The sequence below is a fragment of the Palaemon carinicauda genome, chromosome 44 (assembly GCF_036898095.1).
Source record: "Palaemon carinicauda isolate YSFRI2023 chromosome 44, ASM3689809v2, whole genome shotgun sequence".
In the NCBI taxonomy this organism is placed as follows: domain Eukaryota; kingdom Metazoa; phylum Arthropoda; class Malacostraca; order Decapoda; family Palaemonidae; genus Palaemon; species Palaemon carinicauda.
The window spans coordinates 28061383-28074167 of NC_090768.1; the positions used below are offsets into that span (position 1 = coordinate 28061383).

Sequence of the window (12785 nt, forward strand, 5' to 3'; positions counted from 1 at the left end):
GGAAATGTCTAGGAGAGCTTTGGTATAAAATAGCTATGAGGGCTTTTGGTGTGAATTGGCTTAGAGGTCTTTTGGTGTGAAAGGGCTAGGAGAGCTTTGGTGTGAAAGGGCTAGGAGAGCTTTGGTGTGAAAGGGCTAGGAGAGCTTTGGTGTGAAAGGGCTAGGAGGGCTTTGGTGTGAAAGGGCTAGGAGGGCTTTGGTGTGAAAGGGCTAGGAGGGCTTTGGTGTGAAAGGGCTATGAGGGCTTTGGTGTGAAAGGGCTATGAGGGCTTTGGTGTGAAAGGGCTAGGAGGGCTTTGGTGTGAAAGGGCTAGGAGGGCTTTGGTGTGAAAGGGCTAGGAGGGCTTTGGTGTGAAAGGGCTAGGAGGGCTTTGGTATGAAATGGCTAAGACGGCTTTAGTGTGAAATGGCTAAGAGGACTTTGGTGTGAAATGACTAGGGGAGCTTTCGTATGAAATGACTAGGAGGGCTTTAGTTTGGCATGGCTTAGAGGGCTTTGGTGTGAAAGGGCTAGGAGGGCTTTAGTGTGAAATGACTAGGAGGGCTTTAGTATGGCATGGCTAAGAGGGCTTTGGTGTGAAAGGGCTTGGAGGGCTTTGGTGTGAAAGGGCTAGGAGGGCTTTGGTGTGAAAGAGCTAGGAGGGCTTTGGTGGGAAATAGCTAGGAGGGCTTTGGTGGGAAATAGCTAGGAGGGCTTTTGGTGTGAATTGGCTATGAGGGCTTTTGGTGGGAATTGGCTGAGAGGTCTTTTGTTGTGAAATGACTAGGAGAGCTTTGTTGTGAAAGGGCTAGGAGGGCTTTTGTGTGAAAGGGCTAGGAGGGCTTTTGTGTGAAAGGGCTAGGAGGGCTTTTGTGTGAAAGGGCTAGGAGGGCTTTTGTGTGAAAGGGCTAGGAGGGCTTTTGTGTGAAAGGGCTAGGAGGGCTTTGGTGTGAAATGACTAGGAGGGCTTTAGTATGGCATGGCTAAGAGGGCTTTGGTGTGAAAGGGCTAGGAGGGCTTTGGTGGGAAATGTCTAGGAGAGCTTTGGTAAGAAATAGCTAGGAGGGCTTTTGGTGTGAATTGGCTAAGAGGTCTTTTGTTGTGAAATGACTAGAAGAGCTTTGTTGTGAAATGGATAGGAGGGCTTTTGTGTAAAAGGGCTAGGAGGGCTTTTGTGTAAAAGGGCTAGGAGGGCTTTTGTGTAAAAGGGCTAGGAGGGCTTTAGTGTGAAAGGGCTAGGAGGGCTTTAGTGTGAAAGGGCTAGGAGGGCTTTAGTGTGAAAGGGCTAGGAGGGCTTTGGTGTGAAAGGGCTAGGAGGGCTTTGGTGTGAAAGGGCTAGGAGGACTTTGGTGGGAAATGGCTAGGAGTGGCTTTGGTGTGAAATGGCTAGGGGGTCTTTGGTCACCGTGAAATGGCTTGCAAGACTGGTGGGAAATGGCTAGGTGAGCTTTGGTGTGAAAAGGCTAGGCGGACTTCGGTGTGAACTGACTAGGAGGGCTTAGATGTGAAATGGCTAGTAAGGCTAGGAAGTGGGAGGGCTAGGCTTTGCCTAGTATTAGTATTATTCCTCATCTTTTCTTAAGCTACATGAGCATACCTTGAAATTAACTTGAATTTTGAAAATGAAGCAGGGCAGTATTTTGAGAAATCTTTCAAACGGGTTTGAATCAGATTATTGTTCCCTCTTGAGTCTAATACATAACTAAAGTTTCAGATGTCCCATTCCCACTCCTTGATCCTTCCCCCTCCCAATTTGGAAATATTTTAAAAAGAATTGAAGGGAACGTTCATATGACTGGGCCTCCCTCCCCATCTGCCCCCCTCCCTCTTCTGGTATCAGTATTTGCCATATTCCTCACCACTGAAAGGCCAGAGGGCTCATGAAATATATCTTGCTTTGACTTGAACCGCTGTTCATTTAGGCTGTGTATGAGCTTCCCATGTACGGAACTCGTTCAATCTTTTTGCTGGTTTAATGAGAGAAGTTAACTGTTAACTTGGTTATGTTGTATTGTCAAAATGCTAGACTGTGTGCTATGATGAACATGTTCAGTCCAATTTGATTTCCCTGAAATCTCATCAGGGTAGATTCTGTGTCGTCAATTCTAGTCATGATTAATAATTAAGACTTTTTAAAGGATCTTAGAGCCTCAAATGATTTTAAATTTTTGATGTTTCATGCTTTTGAATATTTATTGAAATTTAGTTTTAAAATTTTATTCTAAATCTTTAATTCTGAATTGTAGGAGATTGTAATGTCAAATTGAACAGGTTTCTGTTATGTATACACTTTAATTTCAAATTTCAAACTATATCAAATTTGTCATGTATTGTGTAAATTGAGTTGTAAAAACATTTCTGTCAAGAGTGATTTAAAATTTTTCCAAGAATATGAAAGTTTTCAATGTTAATGTTAAATTAGTAGATGTATTGCTAAATTTTTCGATTTTGTATGTCAATGAAAATCAAAAGAGTAGAAAGATTAATTTAGTTTTAAACTTTTGGATAATTTTCTTAGAATGTGGTGACATTGTCAGTCTTGCGTTTCAGTACTTTCTATTACACTGAGATACCCGAGCTTTCTGAAAAGAGTTCCAGCTGGGATTATAAATGTCCCAAGTTATCTGATTTCTACTGTTTCTGTTCATGACATAAAGAAGGGATAAAGAACTGCTGTAGTCATATTAGAAGAAATATGTAATACATTCTTGAATATGTAGTTGTTTGTATAGTTTTAGTCAGTTTTGTTCTTGGGAGTTACTGTTAATATTGTTTAGGGGGCATTTAGGCATTATTAAACTCCTTGTTTGTGTAATTCAGGATCAGGTAACCTAGTTCAGGGAATATTTATAAAGGTAGTAAATTATATGGCTTCAATTTGATTCAGTTTTATCGGCTCTCGGTTTGTGTATTTCTAAAATTTCTCCATGATTAGGCAAAGGATCCAAACTGAAGTTTGACTTTTTGAGTTTAGATTTTATATACGTGCTGTGATACTGATGTACAGGAATGTATCTAGTCTAGTAATTTACAAAAAGTACCTGCTCTTAAGTTATATTCTTTTTTTTTCTTTTTCTTTTTTCTTGTGTGTGTAAGGAAACTTTGTAATTCAGAATAAGCCTCTGAAACTTGTACAAAACATAGTCAGAGCATTGGTGTTATATTGTAATAAACTATATAACTAGCCAATTTCTTTTAGTATTACTGACACTTTAAATTTGAATTTACACTTGGGTTGTTTACGTCTAACAGGATCATAAGTTTTATACTAATCTTTCTAGACTACTAAAGCCAAAAACTGTTATATTAACTAAAAGTTTAATAAAGTCTGATCTGCTTATGCTAAAGTCCCTAACGTTTAAATGCTAATATATTTGCGATTAACGTCATAAACTGTTGATTAAATTGTTTAAAACTTTAGTTAACTTACGTCTATGCTGAGTAAATGTATAGTAACTTAATGTAATCTAAAATTAGAAGTTAGTCTGTTAATTTTTAAAGCACTTTATCAGAATGTATGTAATTACTATAAGAAAAATCCTGAAAATTTAGTTTTCAGCAATTTCAATTACTTGAATATGTCATGTACCCAGCATTTTAATTTTATACAAATTAGTCACAATCTTTATTTGAAACTTGCAAATTTTCGCGTTATGTTGAGCGTTTCAATATTTTCATCTCTATGTGAAGTACAGAAAATCTTTACTGATTTGGTGGAATAGTTTTGAATTTCAATTGGTTGCTTTAGATTTAGTTGATATAGTAATCGGCGGAATTGTCTTAAAAAAAATATAGTAAAGATTATTTAAGAGAAATTGTAGTTTTCTCATAATAGGGTACAATACACTTTAAAAATGTCTGCGCTTGTATTCATTTTAATGGAGATATTACCGTAATCTTTAAGTAACTTTATGGGGGCAAGAAAAAAGGTCAGATTATTCAAACATAAATACGCTCAAGTTTTTTAATATAATTTTGACGATTGGTTCACGACAGTAAGCTTTGAGAGTGTACCACTTATGTTGCTGCTCTGCCACTTAAAATCAAACCTTGGGATTAAATTTAGGAATCAATTGATGCAGGACGATGCATTCCTTGTACATCAGTAAACTTGTAACAAGCAATGAACGAGTGGATGGATGATGTCTGGTGTAAGTGTTACGGGGAGAATCTAGTCTATAGAAAGGAGTTAGTCTTGTACTAGTGTTGTCTTTCGTGAAAATTAGTTTAATTGGGTGATGAGTTCACTAGATCTGTGTAAAGGTTATATTACTGAGACACTAAGATTAGTTTTTCTCGGGTTAAATCAAGGTTGGCAAGTATCTATACCTCAGGTTAACACCAAAATTTCAATCTAGATTTATACTAAAATCATAGGAGATTGAGTGAATATAGAAATTAGGGTAACATTGTTTAGTATGCAGCTCTAAAAATTTTATTTCCACGAAGGACAAAATTAGTTTCTCTTACATAATTGTCAAAAGGGGGAGTTTCAAATCAAAAGGTTTTGAGAATAATGTAAATCATTCCGGTGCCTAGATTTATTCCATACTTGAATCGTAGATTTTTTTAGGTTTTTGTAATGAGTAATTAAATGCACATATGAAAAAGCAAATTCACTCGTCAATTTAAAGTAATCCACATGTCTTTGCATTAATTCTTTCTAGGCTAAATCTAAAGATTTTTTTTTTCAATAATAGCTTAATCAGTTGCTCACTTTACCAGATCAGTATATCCTAATTGTTTTTATCTATAGATTGTCAAAATTATATTACGTTATTTTATGATTCTTATAACTTTTTATTGGGCCACATTAAGATGAGGCGATAGGTGAGTGTTAGATATGCAGATATGAAAATATTCTTTATTAATATTAAGGACAAGCTTAAAGTTTTTTCACTCAATTCGTTTTTAAGGGACAAGTTTCAGGCTTCTGCTTTTAAGATAAGCAATGAAATTTACAAAAGATACCCAATTTACAATTCTGATTTTTTTTTCAAAAGTTTTTTAATAAATGGAATTAAATTTTGATGAAAGAGCAAAGCCATTAGTTCATGCCATTGAAATATAGACAGTTTGCAAGTCTGCTATTAATTCTTTCCAAAACAGATTTGCTCATCTTCAGTATTTTGGTTAGAAGACAACCAGTCTGAACAAATCTAGGCTAACTGGAGATTGTCCTTAACTTTACGAAGAATTTAACAGTTAAAGAGGAATATTTTCATACTCTTAGATGTTTTTAACATTGCTAACAACTTTTTCAAACAACCTAATATAATTAAGTTTCCTAAGTTTTAACTTTGACATTAATTTCATGATGAACTGATGATTAAACTTAAATTGAAATTATATTGATTTCACATATTACGTTTAAAGGTAACTAGTTTCTTAAATTATTGAAATTCATTGTTGAAGATTCTACTGAACGTACGAAGTTTATAATGCCAAAGATATTCCGTTATAGGTAGACAGACTTAAAAGTATTCATATAAGAAAGCGAGAATGATTCTGAATAATTCAAAATCTCCCTAAGCTTGTCAATAGTTTTATGGTTTCGTAAGAGATGTTCAGGAGCTGATAATATCGTTAAATTTATTCAGGGCTAGGCAGCGGGTGTGTGTGTGTGTGTGTGTGTGTATGTGTGTGCATGGGTTTCATACTAAACACTAATTTTCATCAATTAGGCCTACTATTCGATTAGTTTGTGTGCCTGAATGACAGGAATAACTACTAGGCAATGTGACACTTGGGTAAAATCTCTTATTTGGTCATCAGCAACAACTTTATAGGTAGCCTTACTGTTAGTTTTAGAGGTGTTATGCTTTATAAGTAGGCCTACTGTTAGTTTAAGGGTTGTTAAGCTTTTCAGGTAGGCCTATTGTTAGTTTAAGGGTTGTTCAACCTTGCAGGTAGGCCTACTGTTAGTTTAAGGGTTGTTCAGATTTATAGGTAGGCCTACTGTTAGTTTAAGGGGTATTTAGCTTTGTAGGTAGGCCTACTGTTAGTTTAAGGGTTGATCAGCTTTGTAGGTAGGCCTACTGTTAGGTTAAGGGTGGTTTAGCGTTTAAGAAAATCTTAAATTAGGTTCTCTCCACGTAGCTTTTAAAGGGGGTATTATTTGAGAATGTATTACACATGGAACTGAATTGACTTTTGTGGTCCACGTGCAAGGTTAATGTGTACTTCGGTCCGATCTGCCTATCTGCTAGGAGGAGTAGTAAGGATAGTCAGGGCAGTGGTTTGCACGTGTCTTCTCCTCTACCCGACTCAATCATGCACATGAAATGGGACGGATGAGAGATGCCTTTGGGCAGTTGTGGTTCCTGTCTGCTTTTGAGAAAGCAAAAGGTTTCTGGAGTAATCGATTGTGGTGAAATTGCGATATAAGGCTGACGAGGTCTCCATTCCCTCCACTCATGTTTTCACTTGATGATAGTTTCTAAACGAAACTTTTGATAAAACCCCCTTGCACTGTCACTGCTTAAAGGTTTATCATTCAAAATATATATGTAAACAATGAAATTTCTTAAGCATTAACTAATGAAGTATCAACTAATTAGATTACTATGACATTATCTTGAAAAAAACCTACTATTCTTGGCATATTTAATTCACAATCATTGTATTAATGTCTAAGATTTTCAATAAAACTTTTCAAAAGAGAAGGAAATGGAAAGCATTCAAGGGCCTGGTGACTTTGTTCGTTCAAAAACAAAATGCATAATTAGTCTTTTGTTACCAGGTGGGAAGGGGCGGGCCTTGGTGGGCTTTCCATTTCCTTCTCTTTTTTTATTGGAAACTTAAACTAATTTACACAATCATGACACTTGTAATCTCAAATCTGTACTTCAAACTCATTCCAATGTTCAGAAAAATCAAAGATAACAAAATACTTTAGTATCCCATGTTATGGGATCTAAAATGTTCGTTTTCTATGACATTGTCATTGGTTGAGTCTGTTGATAGAAAACGGGGTTAAAGAATTTGATATTGTTTGTCTTTTGACTTTGTAGTGTATTCATATTTATACTTAATATTGCTATTGAGTGTATTGAAACCTGTGTATGTATGGCAAGCAATCTTCCACAATAAAAATCTTGATCGAAACTTATTGGTTTTTCTTATTTCACAATTTATTTACAAACTTAAAACTTACAAAATAATAGTCGACTCTTTGTCGTCTATGTTTGAGTTATATTTAAGATAAATAACTTTGAGGCTAAAATGAATTATTATCACAAGACTAGAGTTGTCAGGAATGAATTTACTTTGAGAATTGGACTGAACATGAATACCATAGTAAATAGTCCTCATTTTGACAATACATACATACCAAGAGACTATATATTTCTCTTTGTCACCAGTGAAAGAGTGAACTAGCTCTGTACAAGGGAAGGGAATATACAGGTCTTATGATGAACAACTGTGGTTTATAATAGTTAAAAGCAAGGTTTATTTCCTGGGCACTCTGGTCTTTCAGAGAGAATGCAGGCATTTTACTGGTACCAGAAGAGGGAGGGGGGCGACTGGGAGAACACTCAGTCATATGAACGTTAAAATAAGGAGAATACTCCATGCTGTTGAAATTTTTATATTTTTTTTTTCAATATATATAGTTTTTAAAACTATAGATGTAATGAATTAATAATTATGGATGTAATGAAAATAAAAATTTTTTCAAGTTTTTATTTATTTTATTTCACAACTATACATTTTAACAAATTCTACTGCTTTCCTACACATTTACTACTGAATCTTATATTTATTATAAATTCTACTATATCTTCTATCTATACATTACTACTGTATCTTCTATTATACATTGCTACTCTATCTTCAATTTATACATTGCTACTATATCTTCTATCCACATATTGCTACTATATCTTCTATCCACATATTATTACTGTATCTTCTATTTATTCATTCATACTATATCTTCCATCTGTACATTACTACTGTATCTTCTATTATGCATTGCTACTCGTCTTCAAATTGTACATTACTACTATATCTTCTATCCACATATTACTGTATCTTCTATTCATACATTACTACTGTATCTTCTGTTTATGAATTTCTACAGTATTATGTAATTTTGATCTGAAAATACAGCTGTTTCAAGAATGTAAAATGCAGAAAAGACATTAGCCATGTAAAGTGCAAGAGACTTTGTAATCGTAAAGTAAAATACATTATAGAAGACATCTTAAGGCATTCAAGGCTAAGCCATGGATGTTTTTTTTACGTCTTCTATACGGTACTCTACTTTACGATTACAAATCTCTTGCACTTTACATGGCTAATGTCTTTTCTGCATTTTACATTGGTAAAAAAAACTATTTTCAGATCAAAATTACATAATACAGTATAAATTCATAAACAGAAGATACAGTAGTAATGTATGACTAGAAGATACAGTAATAATTTATGGATAGAAGATATAGTAGTAATGTATAAATTGAAGATGCAGTAATAATGCAAAAATAGAAGATACAGTAATAATGTATAAATAGAAGATACAGTAATAATGCATAAATAGAAGATACAGTAATAATGCATAAATGGAAGATACAGTAGTAATGTATAAATAGAAGATACAGTAATAATGTATAAGTAAAAGATACGGTAGCAATATATAAAGAGAAGTCAGAAGCAATGCATAAGCAAAATACAATTGCAATATAAAAAATAACTGATAACAATTTACACAAGTTGAAATATTATTCTAAATTGATATGCAACTTTTCTGTATATATAAAGTACAATTGCCATATAATGACCACTTGTCTGACTACTATTTTACTTAATCTAAACCACCTTAGAATGACAATTGATTGTGCAAATTAAAAAAGAAAATCACAATTTTCATCTTGTTGACTTTAAGCAATGTCTGCATGATTTGGTTTCCACCACAAGGGAAATGGACGAGTTTCAAACAAAAGCGTTATTGGAACTCTAATTCTACGTTAATTACTTGTGTTCAAGCAATGTTTTGAGAAATTACCTTACAACAACATACTTTAAACAAGCAAGAAACAAACTCATCCCCTTTCCTATGTTTAAAGATCTTATTCAACTTCTTCAAACTGGAAAACTTCATTGTTATTAATGTTTATGATTATTGTCCACTTAAGAAAACATTCTGAAAGCTACCCTCTCCAATAAGATGAAATTCATTTCATAAAAATTTCCTCAATTTAAATCTAAACTATTTGATTACAAATAATTTCTCTAAAACTTTCTCAAAGACTACCAAGAGCCTCCTCTAGACTGCCTTTCTAGAATGAATCTATAAACTATCCCCTTTAGTCTCATTAAAAGCTATTCTTAAATCAATCACTATTACTTTCGTTGCAAAAGAACAAATTAATGAAAGACATTTATAAACACATTCCTTGAAACTTGTTCCTGAACTTTTCATCTTAAAATCCTGCCCTGATAAACATCTGCATCTGATTTTCGATTAGTTCATATGGACTCCCATTTATAAAATAAACTTAACGACGCTCCAATAATTTACCAAAATTTATCGTACTAACATTTGATAAACCTGTCTTGACTATTCTATTTCAAATTAATAAATTTCTGTACTTTACATTTTCTCATGCTTCAGTAATAGCATATTTCCCTTTATCTATTCCTTCAACACCCTTTACACTATTTCATCAGATTTTTAGTTTTATAGTTACACTTTCCTTCAATCTTTCAATCAATACGTCCCTTAAGATTTTAGAACTAATAGTTATTACATAGATATTCTTTCCTAGACCTTAAATCCAACAACTTTCCTTAAAAATCTATAATCAATCTGATAATAGTTCTTAACATTTTGTTTATCTACCCATCCTCTAATCTTATAACTGCCATTAATTTACAAATCAGCCCTAACTTAAAACCTTTTGAAAAATAAAGAATTTAATTTATTCCCCGATACCAAAACTGAAGTTTTAATCTCCCCCATGTCCTTAAGTCTTTCCATCAAGTCACTTGACCTACATTGGGCAACTAGTGATGTGAAGCAGATCACATGACTAAGGTCGTTAAATGTAATATTAATGAAAACATTCCTTGAAATCAGTAATTTTTTTTAGCAAAAACAGTGTAGTCATTCTATGGCTTACAATTCGAAACTAATAACTCAAAGAACAAAGTTTAGGAGAATTACTCAGCTACTTTGAACAAGGATCTTACGTGTGACTGCAGTAATGGTCCACAAAGGATTTTTCTTTAAAGAATTTAATTAAATTTGTATCAAAAGTAACTTCTGAGAAGAAAAAAAGTGGAGAATGATGGACAAAAATGACGTCTTATCTTTATTGAAACTAAATATCAAATCAATGTTTTTTTCAACAGAATGGGGACTTAGTGAAAATCTGAATTGTACTTGAGAGAGAGAGAGAGAGAGAGAGAGAGAGAGAGAGAGAGAGAGAGAGAGAGAGAGAGAGAGAGAGAGAGAGAGATTTAATATGCATTTTCTATATGGTAATATCGGCAATTTAACAGATCTCCATCAGATATAATTATACATATAAGATTCTAAAATTACTTTGATAATTTAGAATAACTTCTACTTTATTCTCACTGGCTTATGGCAATGCAATGCAAAATTTCTCAAAATAACTATTTGAATCTTACTTTTATATTACAGACTGATGAAGGTTTTAAACTAAAACTATGAATGAAAAACACTTAAGACAAATATTCATGCAGAAACTTAGCCAATTTCTTAATGAATCAGATAGATGGATTTAACAAGTTTCTCTTTAGCAATTTAGATAAAGATAGCTATGAGATCAATGCTTGTACTTCAGTACAGGGATAGATGGTGTAAGTTAAAACTAAGTTAGATTTTAGCCAGTAATGATTTCAATAAAGGTAGCTATGGGATCAATTATTGTAGTCTAGTACAAGGATAGATGGTATAAGTTGAAATTCAGTTATAATTTAGCCAGTAATGATTTAAACAAAGGTAGCTATGGGATCAATTATTGTCGTAAAGTACAAGGATAGATGGTATAAGTTGAAATTCCGTAAGATTTTAGCCAGAAATTATTTAAATAAAGATAGCTATGGGATCAATGCTTATAGTACAGTACAGGGATAGATGGTATCAGTTAAAACTAAGTAAGATTTTAGCCTATTTTGAAACCAACTTCCACATCACAAACCCCCCAAATATCAGTTCGGTCAAGTAAAAGTTATAGAATAGAAATGATAAAGTAATATTACAGAAATAAACTAATTTCAAAATGAAAGTAGATCCATTTAAACTTTATAAAACTATAAAACAAGTCTAAATGGGATGAGTTACGAAAGAAGAAAAATAATTAAGGAATGGTTTGAAGTGACAGTTCCAAGAATTCTTAACGATGCATATAATAGGTTTTAAATGTTAGAGCTTGAAACACAAAGCTAATAACCCAGCAGTCACACATACTGATAACTTGTTTAAAATAGATACATAAATTCACAGATAATATTACTCACTGACTTAACAATCTAGAGCAGGAATGTCAGACTCAAATCCTTTCGAGGGCCAATTATGCACTTGACTATGGTCTCGAGGACCATCAAAGATTTGGTAATTATCCATTAGCAAGACTGAAGATTAAAATTTTTTTTGCTGGTCATCCTAGTTTGCCAAAAATACATTTGTGTTCACTTTAACAGTTTAGTTACAGTTTCCTCAGTTATAACAATTAAAGTTGAAAAATCTAGTCATCTTGGGGCTACATCTGACCTGCAGGCCTCAAGTTTGACATATCCGGAATAAAGAAAATTCTAAGACTTTGAATGGATAAAAAAAAAAAAAAAAAAAAAAAAAAAAAAAAAAAAAAAAAATAGAATTGTGGGAATAATTTTAATGATCCTTATGGGATATTTTCTCGGATATGCCTAACTTTTCCCCTACTTGACATGACACTTTTAAAGAATACATTTAGTGATCAAATTCATTATCATGACTACAAAACTGCTAATGTTTTAAATCATTTCATACTTTTCTGCTAAGTTAATGACTAACCTTATTGTACAAACTTAAAACCTAAAACCATTTCCTTGCTCTAAGGCTAGTTTAACTTATGAGACTTCATAAGAATATTCAGATGGTCTTAAATGATCTAAAAGCTTAAATATCAAAATTTTATGTTCTTTTAGAGCTTAAAATGCAAAATACTTAAAATTTTGGTTTATAGAAATGTATGGAAGACATAAATGTTCAAGCCATAAAACCCAATTCTGGAAATGTTGACCATATGAAGCTTTATGATCGGAGTTAATAATGCTTAAAGAAATTAATAAAATTTTTAAGACTAAATTCTGACATGTTAAAAGTAAATGTTCAGAGTGGAAATTTAATTCTTTCTATGAAAATATTTAAGATTGAACTAGTCTAAATAAATTTGGCTTGACTGAACAAAATTTCTTTGAAGACCTGACAGGAGAACTCCCAGGCTTCATTGCAATTTTAAAAGTGAAATTAGTTCTTCATCCTTGGCAGCTCTTGGCTTGTTGACAGCAGTAGTAGAGGGTGCAGTAATTTTCCAATTTTTCTTGAAGAATTCCTCTCTTCTTGCCTTGGGTTCTTTAGTCCTGTGAAAAGAAAGTTGAATTACCAGTTTGTCGTATGGATGGATATTTTACTACAAAAGAAAATTTTCTGGACAGATACAGCTAGAAATCTATAACATGAAGTGCTCACTTATCCCAATAAAATAGTAATTTGCATTTAGAACTCAACAAATACCAAAAGAAAGTCTTCAATCCAGTCTCAAACTTTCCATCTAACCATAGAATTACTTTA

At 33.1% G+C, this 12785-nt stretch overlaps 1 long non-coding RNA gene across 1 annotated transcript in view; it reads right to left on the reverse strand.

Annotated features, from left to right (window-relative positions):
- Positions 1 to 11931: 11931 nt before the first annotated feature.
- LOC137634300 (uncharacterized) overlaps positions 11932 to 12785 on the reverse strand; it is a 40177-nt gene continuing 39323 nt past the window's right edge. Inside the window, exon 3 of the long non-coding RNA XR_011042504.1 lies at positions 11932 to 12574. This is a non-coding gene — a long non-coding RNA (uncharacterized lncRNA). The remainder of the gene's footprint in view (positions 12575 to 12785) is intronic.